Below are 17625 nucleotides of genomic sequence, written 5' to 3' on the forward strand. Positions count from 1 at the left end.
ACTGCTCTTAGGACTAGAGAGGGAGGAGGAGGTGGGGAGTGGGAGGTAAAAAGGAGGTGGGGAGGAGGTGGAAATTTTTATTAAATAAATAAATAAATAAATAAATAAGAATGCTTACGCAGCATATACATGTACAAGGACTCATGTTCAACCCACAATAACACAAAATAAGTAATAAATAAATAAATAGATAGATAGATAGATAGGTAGATAGATAGATAGATAAATAAATAAATGCTTTTCTGATACAAATGACAAACATGCAGCCTAGGGTTCCCACATGACTTGCCTATGTTTAGACAACATACACAGTCTAAGTCAAATGTTTTTTTTATTAGAGTCCAAACTGCTTTTGAATTAATCCTGTGTTTTTGTCCACATTACATTCTGATGAAATGACTGATAATAAATCAGTCAGTCAAATAATTACTGTGAACATGTGCAAATATTTGCAGAAGTATTTGGATCCTTGGATTCTTTGTGGAATGTCTTTTGCTTTTGCCCAGTGGAGTGCTTTCTCCACTAATCTGGTTTCTTTATTGGTACTCTGCCAAGTGTCTGGCATGGCAGTGTGAGGAAGGACCCAGGGACAGGATTCTTCTTGCCTCACTGAGCACAGATCAAACTATCAAGAAAGGAAATGTCACCAATAAAACCAGGAATGGAACAGCAAAGCCAGATGGAGAGGCGTAAGATAGCAGAGTGGATGGAGGCTGTGGGTATGACCTAAGATGTCTGAGGTTTTGAAATGAGGATTCAGGTAAATGGAGAGAGTAAAGTTTCAGAACCCCCCAAAGATAAAATCAGTAATGGAATGAAGCTCAAATCATAGCCAGAGACAGGGACATAAACATCCTGGAAATGAAAGGTACATGTGTTTCAGGAGAAGGACTGGAAGGTCTGTACCCTTCTCGTCTTGATTGTAGATATACTTGCTAGTGGATATACTTAACACTCAGACATGTTTGAGGGGGAAAGCACAACTAGTAAAAGCGTAAGTTTGGAGGTATAGTTCAATAATAGAGTACTTGTCTAACCTGGGCAATGCCTAGATTCAATGCTTAGCATGAAAAATCAAAAAGGGAAACTAAGACATGATAAAAAATTATAGCTTGCCTATCAAGTAATGATTCATTGGGGTTTTTGACTTTAGCTAATCTGACCGGTGTAAAATGGTATCTCATAGTTGTTTTGATTTGCATTTCCCTGATCGCTAAGGATGTTGAGCATGACCTTAAGTGTCTTTTGGTCATTCGGAGTTCTTCTGTTGAGAATTCTCTGTTCAGATCAGCACCCCATTTTTTAATTGGGTTAATTAGAGTTTTATTGTCTAGTTTCTTGAGTTCTTTGTATATTTTGGAGATCAGGCCTTTATCTGATGAGGGGTTAGTGAAGATCTTCTCCCAGTCAGAAGGTAGCCTTTTTGTCTTACTGACAGTGTCCTTTGCTTTACAGAAGCTTCTCAGTTTCAGGAGGTCCCATTTATTCATTGTTTCTCTTATTGTCTGTGCTACTGGGGTTCTACCTAAGAAGTGGTCTCCTGTGCCTATATCTTGTAGACTACTTTCCACTTTCTCTTCTATCAGGTTCAAAGTGGTCAGATTAATGTTGAGGTCTTTAATCCATTTGGACTTGATTTTTGTGCATGCTGATAGATATGGGTCTACTTTCATTCTTCTACAGGTTGACATCCAGTTATGCCAGCACCATTTGTTAAAGATGCTTTCCTTCTTCCATTGCATACCTTTAGCCCCCTTGTCGAAAATCAAGTGTTCATAGGTTTGTGGGTTAATATCTGGGTCTTCTATTCGATTCCATAGGTCGACTTCTCTGTTCTTATGCCAGTACCAAGCTGTTTTCAATATTGTAGCTCTGTAATAGAGTTTGAAGTCAGGGATGATTATACCTCCAGACGTTCCGTTATTATATAAGATTGTTTTGGCTATTCTGGGTTTTTTGTTTTTCCATATAAAATTAATTATTATTCTCTCAAGGTCTGTGAAGAAGTTTGATGGGATTTTGATGGGGATTGCATTGAATCTATAGATTGCTCTTGGTAGAATTGCCATTTTTACTATGTTGATTTTCTGAATGTGGCCGGATTCTCTGAATGTGGCTGGCCCGGAGCCTTTCTGAAAAGCCATTGACAATGACACTGGGACTTGTTTCCTCTGCATATACTGGATTTTTGGGATCCAGTCTGTTTGGATACTCACTTTCCTGGACCTGGAGGGAGGGGGGAGGAACTTGAACTTCCCACAGGGCTGGAAGCCCTGACTGCTCTTAGGGATAGAGAGGGAGGAGGAAGGGGGGAGTGGGAGGGTGTTGGGAGGAGGGGCGGAAATGGAAACTTTTATAATTTAATAAACTTTGAAAAAAAATTTAAAAAAAGTAATGATTCATGAGTTAAACACGTACATCCTAGAAATGGCTTGGGAAGACCGTAGAGCACACATGCAGAAGCAAAGCAAGGAAGATTTCTGTTGTGTTACTGCTACACAGAAATCCATTGGATCATTCTATTGTAAAGTCTCTACTTGAATAACTGTGCTAACTGCATATTTCTTACGGGTTATATTCAGTCGTTGTTTAATATGAATATTTACAAAGAAATCTTATTAAATTTGCACGTTTGCAAATTGATATGTTTATATTATGTAACCTCTAACTGCTGAGAGATTCTTCAGGGCTGATCTCTATGCTAATTTGCTTCAGTAGTACTGTAATTTGCATTTATCACTTTGACTTTGCTGCTTCATTGTGCCCTAAAAATTAGAGTTTTCATAGCTGAACTTTCACATTCATTTGTTCAAAGGTCAGAAGACAGTGGTACTCTGGTGAAGTCTGTACAGTGGGATAAAATGACGAGTTATACAGAGTCCTAGCTTTTACATTCTGCAAAATCTAAAATAGTAAACACAACATTATGGCCATAATATAAATGATAAATCTACATAACATAAAGAAAAATTGAGATGCTCATTGCAGCACAGGATAGGCATCTAGAACCAGTTTCTACATCTAGCAAAGCTTCTCAGAGTAGCAAGAAACTGATATCCTACTGAGAAAGTGAGTGGGCAGTAACTAATCAGAGGGCACAGTCATGGGTACTCATAGTGAGATGTCCCAGACAGAGGGATAAGAAAGTGTAAGGGCTTTGAGCTGATAAGTCGCATAGGACATTCCCAAAACTAGATGAAAAATATAAGGTTAGCTCAGTACAGGCAGACAAGACTGGGTGTGCTGGAGTGGAGAGGGAATATGGTCGTGAGGGACTTTAAAGTGAAACATGAGTCATAATTTTTTCCTTTAGGATAAATGATTAAATCATTTTGGATAGGTTTGCAGGTCAACTTTCTTGCTGGGCTTGTATCAGCTCAATTAGTTTAACCTGTACAACGATTATCTTTCAGGTGGGAGAATATTCTCAAAATTTCTGAAAGCCAAGTTAAGAAAGTAGAGAAGGAAACACATTAAATTTATATCCACAAAATTTGACATGAGAATAGTGTTTCATGCATATATTCAACAGCAACACTAAAAATGATGTCAAAAAGAAAGCAAACTGAAAATTACATGGAAAATGCAATGTTCATTAACTATCACATCAATTGACAGCATAAACACTGAGTGAATCAATTTGGGGGACAAAGTCCCCTTGAGATTATGTTTGCAGTGGTTTGAATGTTGATGTTCCTCCAAAATTCATGTTGACATTAATCCCCTGTGTGACAATTCAAAGGATGGAAGCAGCAGTAAAAGATTTGGGTCATGGGGACTCTGTCTTTGAAAATAAAATTAGTGCCTTAACCCTTGAGGGTAGGTTAAGTGTTGCAGATATTTGCATTCTCTTAATGTTTATCAATTTTGGAGTAAAACTTGTATAATTCCAGAACTAGATACAATATAAAATTAAGCAAATAAATAAAAGTATCCATAATTGTGAAATATAGTGCTTTTTGCACAGGTCTAAGCATTTGTTCACCTGTATAAGTAGAAGCTGCTAAAGAGTCCCTCTCAGTCTGTTTTATCCCCAGAATTTTTGTTAAATCCTCTGGCTATGACAGCTTGCATCTTTCGTCTCAGGGCAGGTTGTCAAAGATGAGTTTCCATGTCTTGCTTGCCAGTCAGCATTGCCTATTTGGTGAGTTTCAGGCCAATGAAAGACCTTGTCTCAAAAGAGAAAAACACACAGACATAGACAAATATACATACACAAATACACAAACATCCACGAATGTGCACATGAGGAGACACACAAACACATACAACTGAAGCAAAGGTGCATGGTAATGGAGGAATGACACACAAGGTTATCCTCTGATAGTCACAAGTATTTGCACTCCTATGTAAATCCACACACAGATGAATGTGCACACACATGTGGGGCCATTCAAGGAAGCACAGCCTTATTAGAGGTCAAGTTGATTTAGTTCAGGTTCTCTTACTAAACAAATACCTAGTCCAAGCTCCATGAGACACAGCACATTTTTGCGCATTTCCTTAAAATTTTAAAGTTACTTGCAGCCATATTAAGAGCAACGGATGTTACTTATTTCTAAGATATGTCAAAGACATAAGCAATTTGGACGGTCTGAGTTCCATTTTCACCTAAAGCCCATGACTTTCATGGCCCTATACATTATATATAAAGTAGCCTAGAGTTCTTGTTTATTATTATTACTATTAGTAGTAGTAGTATCATTTCACAGTTCAGTTGAAGGTGCTTCCCAACATTGTTTTCCCAGAATTTGTTTCTTTCTTATCCCTCACAACAAAGCCAACTGCAGCTAAAAGACATGTGTAAATGCTGTCACTACTTGATGTGCAGTGAAGATAGAATGATTTATGCCTTCATACTTTTTGGGTCAAGAAGCAGCATCTTAAAAAAAGCAGTCATTCAATGTATTATATTTTCTAAGCATAAAGATCTTTAAGCACGTGGGCAGCGTTTGCTACATGTCCTGTGTTTTCTACATCATTCATGCATTCTACACATGGAATGCTCTCTTAGAAACGAACTGAAGAAAAGAAAACCGAAATGCAAAATTTCAAAGAACTGTCAAAAATTTGCATATTTGAATTTCCAGATTTCAAATAAGTTGTAATTCTGTGTAGCATCTATTTTGCACTTGAGGATATAATATAGCATAATAATGTAGCTTTAAAAATATTAGGTAATAGTAATAATATAGATATTTATTACACATATTCATTTTTGGTTTTGATAACACCCTAGCTATATATTCTTTTTGTAAAAGCTCGAGATGTAAAAATCTGTCAGCATTTTGGTCTGAATATTTAGTTTAAAGAAAATGTGCTTTTAAATGACTGCCATGTTCCCTCCAGATAAGTAATATTTTCCTTTCTTGTACTTTGTGGGCATTAAAGTAGTTAAACACATCTTTGGTGGATATGTATATATGGAGTAGAAATATTCGAACAGTGAGCATCCTAGCAGTTGCTGATTTTATAATTGTGTACAGCTGTAGAAACTGCAAAAGTCAAGGCAAGAATGATTTCCCCAACTAAACACTCTGTTTACTCAGCTAATACCGTTATTGATCAGCTTCTCCAAACATACTACTCGGCTTTATTTGATAATGGGAAGTCTGCCCACAGACCTCACGAAGATACCATCTGCATTTTTATTACAGGACAGCATATCTTTGGTGGAGGTAGGAAAAGAAATGAGTAAAGAGAGGTTTTGACAAAGAAAGGGAGCTTTGTTTACAATAAAGAAAACCAGAATTCCAAATGGTGGGACATCCCCAAAGCTACACAGAACAGTGTTACGTTCAAGTACAGGTTAGTGATTTGCTTCAAGTACTTTTATTACCTGACATGTTCAGCAGCATCCCAGGCTGGTTTTGGGTGTTTTTGATGGCCGGTCACATCAAGAGGCTGGGCCCAATAGTGACACCCAGCAGAAAGCTTAGGAAAGAGGTTCATTGAGTGACAGAGAAGCAGTATTGCCCGGCATGGCTGGAGGGAACTGTTGAGATCAGAAATGCTTAGGAAATTATAAGACCACAGGAATTTTCCATTTTACAATGAAAATGAGGCAGCCCACAGGATATGAGATGGAAATAGGAAGACTGAATTGTGTCCTATTGGGTATGACAATTATGGCTGATGTCTAAACTCCATTCTATTTCCTGCTGCCTGGCTCTAACTTTGTTTCAGGTATACAAACATTCCCACAGGTATTGTTATGTTTTTTGCACTGCTTTTTGAATCTGTTATAATATTGGTGATGTCTGTATTATCTGTTTTGACAGGTTTTGAAATCTAAATCTATAATGTCCTCTTTTTATTCTCATCTTATTTATGCTCACTTCCTTCACCCCAATCCTTTGCTTCTTCTTTTCCTAGCTGGTTGTCCTATTCACAACTTGTAACCATGACATGCTCGTCTCTCAAATCCCATGAAGATAAATGTATACAAGTACACAACTAGGTATATTTTTTTGCAGGCTTGAATCTTAACCACAGTTAAAGCAAACCACTATCCATATTTTTCCTTTGCTCAGAACTTTAAATATCCAACTTTTAAAGTTCTTTCATATTTGGATATCCATTAGTTCACTAAGCATTAGTTAGTGCTTCTGTGTGAACTAAACATTTTATGCATCATTTGAAGGATGCAAGCAGGAGACTACAAATCCGCTGAGTACTCTGACTTTCTAAGAGTAAAGGAAGGCTTCTCCAAAAGAACCTAATACAAGAGTTGGCACTGCGTGAACTATAAAAACATAGACCGATGGAGCCATCAGGAAATTGAAATGTACCATTCAATCTTTTAGATGAACAAACTAAGTATTTAAGACATTTGAACAGTGTTTTATATTTTACTCAAAATAATCAATATTTAATATGACTTCTTGTAGTGTTTAATCCTTAATCTTATAAGATGGACAGTTTTAATATTATTTTAGATAAAACCATTTTGTTTACTAAGATGATGAACACTGAAATAGAACTAGATTACACTATGAACTCTGAAGGTTAATGTTATTGGAACTAGGAAACACAATAATTAAAAAGTGAAGGGGATCAGACATTCCATTGCCTTTTCTGAGTGGGGATCTTTTCCTCTAGGAAAAGAACTTTTTTCCTACCAGAAGAACAGCCATTATGTAGGTGTGCATAAAGGCAGAGTTTTTGATATTCTGCTAATAAAATCAAAGATTTTTACAAGTATGGAATTGAAAAGGGTATAAAAATGAACCTCGTGGCATTAAAAACAGATGAACAGAGGAGGGAAGTGAAAGGGAGTTGGGGAAAGAGTGGAGAGAGGGAGGAGAGAGGCTTAGTGAATGGAGGAGAGACAATGAGGGAAGTGGAAGGAAGAGGGCTTTTTCTTTCTTCAAATCACAGGGTTCCCAAGAAACTCAATTTTGGGGAATTTATTTCTTTCAGTGACAACTAGGATTTCAACAACAGATCCCAAAACATAGTCAATTCTGCAGTTGTTATTCATTCTTTGACTTACAAAATTCCACAAGCTACCAAACTTCAGTTACACTGAAGAAAAAGACACTGTTCTAAAATATCAGTCCCCAGTACAGTTTGTGACAGAACAGTAGTGCCAGAGACACCTATTCTATCCAGCAAGACTACCACCAAATAGCTTCTCATCTTACTAAAAGTGTGCAAGTCTCTCAGTATTTGACTAATGTGTTGAATGGAGCTATTTAAGCCATGGTCCTCACGAAACTAAACATACATCATGCATGCCTTACACCCTCAGTTTTGCAAATCAAGCAGGGGCACATTAAAGAAAGCAGTGAGAACTCAAGGAAGTAAAGAATTCCTCGTTGTGACAACAAGCCGTCTCTTCTGATAGAACACAAAGACCATAGTCTCCAGAGCAGAACGTTTTCACAGATGGCACCACCTACTTGGATGGGAGTGTAATTATTCACTTCCTCACAGAAAAAGAGATAAGAACAAAGCAAATGGCTAACACAGAATTCCACAGATAACAAGCTCATTGATAACACACTGGCTCTGGGTGTCAGGCGGTTTTATGAATTATCCTTCCTATTTCCCAAAGCAATCCTGCTACATACAACAGTGAAAATTAGGCAGATTCAGTGTTCCCTCTGTCCTTGAGAGTGGTCACTTTTAAACTGGCTTTCCTCCACTTTTCATGCCCTTTGTTATTATCTCTTTCTTACCATTTATAATGCCTAATGCCATCTTCCTCGGATCTCTAACCTTAAAGATGATAGTTCATTTGTACTGGTGTTGACTATTATGGATGAATTCTCTTCAAAATATTTGAAGATTAAATAGAGTAAAACATGAGCAATATTTATTCTTGTGAAAATCAGTGTGAACAGACACACACAGACACATGCATGCATGCACACATACACACATGCATACACAAATGCACAAACATACACAAACACAAACGAGTACATGCACAATACTTACAGTGCACACAAACAGAGAAATTCACACACATACAAAACCATGTGAATATGCAAACACTGCACAATTGCACACACACATAAGCATAAGAAGACTCACATGCACACATATGCATAATTATGTAAATGCATATTTATGTATGCACACACTGCATATACACATGTACACAACATGTAAATGCACACATACTACACATATGTACATTCACACAGCCACACACAAACAAACACATGAACACACACGCACACACACATGTATACACATGTGCACACACAGAGCACTTATACTCAAAAATTCCGCTTAGTTTTGTGCTCAGGTAACTGTGGGACCCTGAGCAAATTCATTGTTTAGTTTTATCACTCAAGAATGTCTATATTGGTAATTTAAGACTGGAAAGTCAATCAGCCATGAGAGAATTTCAGATATCCATGAATGATAATTTGTGAGCATTTGAAAAAGCTGCAATAATCTCATATTATCTTCAAACATCAAGAAACATATCAGCATGTTCTTTCACAGAAAAAGTGGAAGTGGTTATAAGGAAATGCAAACAAGTATTGGATAACTACAAGTAGCAGTATACACCTGAGCAGTACTGCCCGTGAGTACACAGGGCACAGATGTGCATCACTGAGTACTGACTGAAATAGCAGAGATTCCCACTCTCCTTTCATTTTATCTCAGCAGTACAAACAGAACACTGAGAGTGTAATTCTTACCTAGCTCTCACACACCTGACAACATAATAGGACGGTATAAATTTGTGAGTCCCCTGGTGATGTCCTACAAATTAAACAAAATATGATGTTGTGGCTTTAAAAGTTCATTTAAATGAAGACACTGAACTCCTCATTCTCTCTTGAGAGAGTCTAATCTCAGGATAAATGATCATTATGAGTGAGAGAGAGTGAGGGAGCAAAAGAGAGAAGAAGAGTGAGAGACTGAGAGGAGAGAGAGAAGAGAGAGAGAGAGAGAGAGAGAGAGAGAGAGAGAGAGAGAGAGAGAGAGATTTCCAGGTGGCACATATGAAGAAGACACTGGACCCCGGAGCACTTGGAAAACTCATGAAGATGATCTCTTTGTAAAGGAGAAAATAGACTTGGGTTTGATGTTCACATAGAGCCAAAAGCATTTGCCACCACCAGTGAGACATAGTGTCAGCATTCTGGCTAGTAATGGGGAATACATAGGAGACACTTCTACTTAAACTCTTTACATTCAATGACCCTAAAGCAGGTCCAATACCTACATCCTATGGACAAGACTGAGCCCTTGTTTGTGCTGAGTCTGCTCTACAAAGGTCCTCAGTCAAGAATAGGTGCATAAAACTTGAATCTAGTCAGTGATGAACTCACCAAGCCCCAGTGTCTTTTCATGACACTTTATTATTTGTGTAGGAAGTGGGGTAGGGCAAGGGGATATGTGTATAGGTGCGCTTGGAGCCAGAGTTTGCTGTGCCTCTGTGACTGGCTTTTACATGAGTTCTGGGGTTCATAACTCAAGTAATTATGCTTGTGTAGTAAGCACTTTATCCACTGAGCCATATTCCAAATCTCATACATTTATACTTAAAATTCACTTTGGGACCTGCAAGATGGTCAGCAAGCAAATGAACTCAGCAAAGCTGATGAACTGGGTGTTACCTGGGAACTCACATGGTGGAAGGAGAGACCCAACCTCTGCAAATGTCGTCGGACTGCCACACACATGTTGTGGGCATGTGGGACTTGTATGAATCCACAGATACAGTCCACCTCTCCCTACACACAAATAAATAAAAATGGAATTTTAAGTCACTTGGGACTAATACATTTATCATGGGGGTGGGTTACTATACATGGTCCCATCAGATAATCAGTAAAGGAAATACATATTGTAATAGCAAGGTGTGTATATTGTAGATCCTGGTTTCTTGGGTTACAACCCAGCCCTTCACTGATAGTTTCTTATGTACCATGTGTCCTCCTCTTATACATCAAATAGCAATACTGATGCTATTTCCCACCATGTCCTTGTGAGGATTAAACAAAAGAATGTAAGTGAATCATCTAGAGAAGTAATGTGGTGTGTACTCAGAACATGGAAATTCCTGCAGAATAGTAGCCACTATTGGGGTTATTTTTAATGTCTTGGTTTTTTTCTAATAAGATATTCATTCAACCTGTATATGAATTTAGTATCCATACTGATGTGCTTATCATAAATGTCAGGTTGAACAAGACAAAACTGATATTATAGTTGACTCTCTCCTCAACTCCCTATCATCCATACCATTTGATCAAAAAAGACATCACTATTCCTAATTCCAGGCAGCATCAAACCTTACCTTTAGTCTCATGTTTGCAAGATGGGAAACTCATGGAAGAGTAGAGAGACTTGAAACACTGAGAAAATTGTAACAGAAAGAAAAGTCGGCAGTGTTTGACCTCAGGTCTCCATCCCTGGGCTGGATGAGCTACTGGAGGCTGACCTCAGGTCTCCATCCCCGGGCTGGATGAGCTACTGGAGGCTGACCTCAGGTCTCCATCCCTGGGCTGGATGAGCTACTAGAAGCTGACCTCAGGTCTCCATCCCCGGGCTGGATGAGCTACTGGAGGCTAACCTCAGGTCTCCATTCACAGACTGGATGAGCTACCAGAGGTTGACTTTGAACTTTCCAGCTGTCCTGAGCTTCATTTTCCTTCTTTTACTTTTTTTATGTACAGCAGAGACTTTTACAGCAAAACATTCGCAAATGATTCTATCACATAAAAGTTAAATTTAACTGTTTAAATTTATTTATTAGAAAGACATTAGGTAATTTTGGAAAGCTAATGAATTATACACTCTTCAGTGCATAGATTTTATATAATACTTAATAATGTTTAAATATTTAAATAATATCTTAACATGAAAGCTTTATTTTCTCACAAAATAAAACAAAAGAAATAAACTTATGATATCTAGTTGTCAACTTTCACTGACATATCCGGATCTGTCTTTGAGACCTGTGGTTTGAGGACTTTAAAGAATGGGACAGACTACAGTCTAGTGCTGTAGACAATTTTATTTCAGTTGTACTTTTATACATGAATGAAATGAAGAAAGCAATGATCCAAGAAAGGTTGTTTGAGTTCAGAGAAACATAATCAGAATAACATGTAAATAAACATCATTAAGCACATAGCAAACATTAACAGAGCAACCCTTTCCCAAAACTTTCTTAGGACAGACCAATTTAAACGCAGTTGCCTGAAACATACAATAGATTCTATCTGGGAAAGCAGAAAAGCAAAACAGAAGGCCATATCCAGATATGAGGTACACTGAGGACAGCACTTAGCATATTCTTTCACCAGATTTGATTCTATAGTTATGATCTGACATCCAACAAGAATAAACATGTCTTATAAGTTGAAGGAAATGTTTATCACAAGAGGCACAAAATCATGTCCAAGAACAATCCACAAAACAAGGACACCTAAGGTAAAGGCTCTGCCTTGTCCTGGAGCCTCCCTCACAGTTCTCCAAGGTACTGTTCACTGTGAGTCATTCTTCTGACTGTGTTCTGACACTGGCATATAACCCAGTTACAGAATGTGTATTTAATGAGTAAAACGACCTTGATTCAATCCCAAGCACAAATAAAAGAATAAAAGAAAAAAGAGAAAAGAAAAAAGAAAGAAAAAAGAAAGGATGAAATTTGGATTGTTTAGCATTCACGATAAACCAGTTTTTTTCAAAATTTTTTAAAGACCTCAAATTTTATAGTGATTACATTTTAAAAGGTTAATATTCTAGATATAATAGGTTAACTATATTGTTAAAATAATTACAGTTATTACTTTTTATGTTTTTTAAAAGGTGGCTCATAACTTTCTTTTATGCATGCACTGATCTAAGGAAATATTTTAAACAAACATTCATATAGCAAATTATATTTAATTAATATGTATTGTTTAGTTATCTGTTATCAAACATGGTTATAATCTAGTTTCTAGAATTCTTAATCTGTTATATAACTCAGAAAATAATGTTCCAAATTTCAGAACATTGTTGTAATGTATCCCACCATACAGAATGAAACAAAGGTCTCCAGATTTGCCAGATATGTCAGAGATAAATATCTACAAAGATTGCTTATTCTTCATAAAATCTATAGAATGGCCAGGAGGTGGTGGCGCACGCCTTTAATTCCAGCACTCAGGAGGCAGATGTGAATCCCTGGAAGTTCGAAATCAGTCTGGTCTACAAAAGCTAGTTCGGGGACAGGCACCAAAGCTACAGAGAAACCTTGTTTCAAAAAAGAATCTATAGAATGATAAATTTATATATGCATCTGTGTAGGTCTATATGCATATATGTGAATATATATGTATACTCACACACACACACACACACACACACATAGAAGTATATCTCTGATCCATCTGGTAAGTATGGAGTCAGTGAAGTAATCTTTGCCTACACTGTTTGATAAAACCATGTCACTCTTAGCACAGCTGTAAGAACAGTTAATAAAGAGACGAGAACACCACAAAGCATGGGCTGAATTCTCAGTAGTGTGGGTTTCCCTGAGATCTGGGTTTTTCCGATGACGTGTGGCGGGATGACACATGAGAATAATCATCCCTTTAAACAGCTTCAATGAGCTAGTGGATGGGCTGGATGAAGTAGATGTCTATCTTCACAAGGAGCACCTAAAATAAAAGAAACTAAGTGGGGTCAGTACACCAGACATATGGCTTTGGCCAGGGTCAGGACAGAAGACAGCATGTGTGCCATGTCATATGTTTCCATGCCTCAACAGCCTTGCTACAAAACCTTCCTTGTATTCTTGTTCATACAACAGAAAAGCATTACTTCATTCATCAAATGTATACACTTTAAACTGGTTGTTGCCCTCGTAGGGCAGCAAGCAGCACACCAATCTCAAACTCTAAATTCGACAGCCCACTCTCCCTTGGAAATCTCAGAAAACTATCCAGGTTACTGTATCTCATTTTGCTACTGTGCTAATGCGCGTGCAATCCCACCATCCTCACAGAACACTTAGGTCATGGTGCACATGGATAGGGTTCTTCACAGGACGTGAGGTGGAGGTTTGCACACTAATCTGGAAATCACAAGATCATGTATTAATTCTTTCCACTTTTCCACTGAGTTTTTGTAACCCTGGATAATCCATTTAGACAAAACATGGATAATAGTAGAAGTCTTATGAAGTGTCTGTGAGAAACAGTTAAACCATTGTATAACGCAAAGGTGTTTTGAATGTGGAATATCTAGAGAATGTGTTCCTATCAAACAGCCTAGAGACATTACTGGGATCTTACTAACACATTACCTTTTTGTACACTCTGAGGTCTTTTAACATAACATTTTGGAATATATACTTTTAACAAAATCATTACTGAACTAAAGCAGAAGAATGTAGCTGTCATCTCAGTAATGTCTTTACAGTAACAAATACACATATTTAACTAGGAATGGAGGAGAGATTGAGGGTAACTATGAAAGAATAAGAGCAAAAGTACGGGGAAAGGATGAAGAAAGGTAGGATACGGGGAAAGGAGAAGAAAGATTGAGAGGAGGATGGAGAAAGGGGAGGAAAGAAAGAGGAAGGGAAAAAGGAAGACAGGAACTGCCCCTGAAACAATGAACAGACAAGCAAAGGTGAGGAGATTAACTACAGTGTGCATCTGAGTCAAGAGAACAGGGGCTCAGTAGCAACCTTTCCTTAGCAACCCCAATATTCCTCTGATAAAATGTTTGACAGAGCCAGGGTGTCATCTTCCCGTGAGCCCAGATATCTGAGATTATATCCCCAGTCTACTGTTTTACATTAGGGCTACCTTAAGAACTTTCTAAAAATTACCTTCTTTATCCCATCCAAGGAGGTTATCTTAGAAAATGTCAACCTTTTTTTTTTGCAGGCTTTTCAGTCCATTTCATGTCCGCACATGTATATTTCACATCCATTGATACTGGAAAGTTCAGGAGTTAGGGCTGTATCTCAATGGGAGGGCAAATACCTGGAATTCACATGGTCCTTTGTTTAATCTCCAGAAGTGCAAAAACAAAGAAATAGAATAAATCAGAGAGTTTATATAAGGGGGTGGCACCTTCAGTAAATCATCTCATGCAATTGTCAGCTTTTAAAAATATTTACCGAACTAAAATTCATATGGATAATGACATGTCTATAATGTGCATGGTAAAAATATCTGCCAGCGTCTTTCTGTATGTGTATCTCTCCGTGCCTCTCTCTCATGCCTCTTCTTCTCTGTGTGGATATACTCATGTACACAAAAGTGGATTTCTCTCTGACTTTTTGTTTGGTGCTTGTGTCCATCTCTGTGTGTTTGCAAACCTTTCCCTCCCCACCTCTCTCCCCTGTATTATTTTGTCACTTTGCCCACTCCCGTGCTACAAGCTAATCCTTGATCCGAGTCAAAGTTCACAGGGCACTAAGTAAGCTCTGGATTGTCTTCATTATCTCATTCCAGTGACCTGACAGACAATCAATGTTGAAGCATTTAAGTAAGGATATCAGTGTTCTGGTAGGAATATGTGCCTTGGAAGATCTATTATCTGGTATTTCCATCTGTTTCATTTCATTGATATATACATGAATTTTCTACAATCCAGGAACACGGAATTTTGGAGCACAGTGGTAGAGGGAATACAAGCTAGCTTTCCAGGATCAGAAACAGAGGGAAGGCTTAGAGATCTTTCAGTATATAGTCAACTGTGCCCAGGCCACATCAAGAATAAAATGAGGTGACATCACCATTTCCTAAACATCTTTGATATCTACTTTAAGATTCCACAGTTAAGAAAATCCAGCCCACTCTATCCTTTTACTTAGAGGTATAAAGAAAACGAACAATTTAAAACATTTAGATTACCTGGTGAGAATTTAGCCAGAAAAAAAAGGGGGGGGGTTGCGTTCAGGAGCAGGCTTCAGCTTCTGGGTTAGTGTGATTTATGGTCTCCAGCTCTCTCTTTTCCTCATTAATTCCTCTCCAACCACGTTAGCCTGCTGCTTCAACACCTAAGTGGGGAGATATGTAGCACATACTCCATGTACTGCGTGAGCCCTGAATAGTTATTAATGTAGCCCAGGCCCCAAACTGAAAATTGCATTGTTCTTAAGCATTGAAGACGAAAATGCCATATTGGTGTCACACAAAAATAGATGAAAGTAGACTCTTCCACCCCACTAGTCAAACAGAGTGTTCACTCTTAGACAGATATCAAGGCCAATTTTTCTCATGTTATTAAGACACCTGTTCAACTGGTCCCTTTCAGAATTTTGACCACCATTTCACTTGATCCATCCTGTCCCCTACTATCAATCTCTTCTTGGCACTTGACCCTATGTATTAGCTGTATCTTCCATGAGTACATTATATAAGAGCATGCTTCTTTCTGCCCTCAGCTCTTTCCTACGAGCTCCAGGACTGCATAGCTTACTCTCTTTGCCTGGTGCTTATATGGGACCCACTCTGAGTCTATGCACAAAACTCACTACTGAATGGAAGCCTGAGATGAGCAGCATTCTGCCTATGGCTACATACACATGGCCTCATCCCAAGTGCCTGCATGCACCCTACCTCTAAACAGATAGACTGGTGTGAACAGTTCGATGCCTATACTTAGACAGGGTCTTGTTTAGTTTTTTTTTTTAATCACATCTAAAATTTGAAATACTTTAGGCCTAGAGGCTGAACACCTTGCCCTGGACAACACAGTTAAAAACTGGCACAACTAAGGTACAAGCCATTTATCTATATTTAAACAGAGAAAAATATAGTGAAAGGCTTAAGGTCTTGGTAGACTGAAACCTGGTGAGAAGCAGAACTGAACACCTCCTGATCATGAAGGAGACACCACAGGATGTGCCCGTCACCAAGTCACCCCCTTTTGTTCCTAGCCAGGGAGTGAATCAGCTGTTTTCAGACCATAACTGGACCACTCCGAAGCCTAGCATGCACAACACAGGATATCACAGCTTTATCAGCCCGAGTAAGGCACCTAGAGCACATGAGGAGATACAGTCCGTGACAAACTCTCTTTGTCCTCAGCAAAAGCAGTCCCTAAAAGAGAAGGCAACTCTGGACTCTGAGGTTGGGAACTAGCATCGATCGATCTCATGGAAAACAGTCCTTTGTTAGTCTTCATCCTTTGAGCAGAATGAGGATAATGCTTTTAATGCTGGCTTTGTGGTACGCATATGCCACCCATTTTCAGGACTCTGGGGAAAACAGACAAGAGAAAACCTCCAGTGTCTTCCTCTGTAGGTACAAATATTTAAAAATGAGATGAATCCTGGCCTCAAAGACATGGTTGAATACTCAGTGTTGCAGGGTATATGATTTTACAGCTACAATGCTTGAGAAAAAAAAATATCTACTCCAATCCTTATCTAATTTAACTTACAAAACCAATGTGACATGTTTCTGTCTGTGTGAGTGTGTGTGTGTGTGTGTGTGTGTACATGAATGTCCACAGCAATTTCTAAGTATCTTCTTTACAGACTAAAGGAAATATGGATATTCTACACTTTTTAACCCATTAACATTTTAGTTGTACATATTGAAATCAGATATAAATGTGCACTATAAATATGTACAACTTTAGAGGCTTCCCTCATCCATTCACTTAACAAGCACTAATTCTTATGAGTATGAATAGATGGAAGATTCTTTGATAACAGAACACAGAAGAGTGATGTTTCATGGGCATTAAAGAAATAAAAGTAAAGCCAAAAGACTTCAGAGTCGACAACAGGAGATAAAACATTTCTCTGACCTGCAGCAGTGGCTTCTGTATGCTAACAATGATAGATGAACACTAAGTTATAGTAGAAAAACTAGGAAGGATGAAGAATGGAAGGAGAAGAGGCCGCTGCAGACATACGTGGTCTGCCTGGTCCTAACAGCAGTAATTCTCTAATCATTCACCAGTATCCGATAGTGCAAGCTACTGATTTATTCTCTCTGTGGGCATGGCTGGAAGTAGCCAAGCATCTAGAGAATGTAAAGTATTCTTTGCCAACTGAAAGTGATTTTTGTCACGATACATTTGATGATTCCGGGTGCACATTTACTAGCTATACCTTGGAGGGCATGATGCTGGCTTCTAGTGGGTAGACAGCTGGCAGGCTCTCACAACCCAAATCTCAGAACAGTCCTCACA

The sequence above is a fragment of the Myodes glareolus genome, chromosome 13 (genome assembly GCF_982192425.1).
Source record: "Myodes glareolus chromosome 13, mMyoGla1.1, whole genome shotgun sequence".
In the NCBI taxonomy this organism is placed as follows: Eukaryota; Metazoa; Chordata; class Mammalia; order Rodentia; family Cricetidae; genus Myodes; species Myodes glareolus.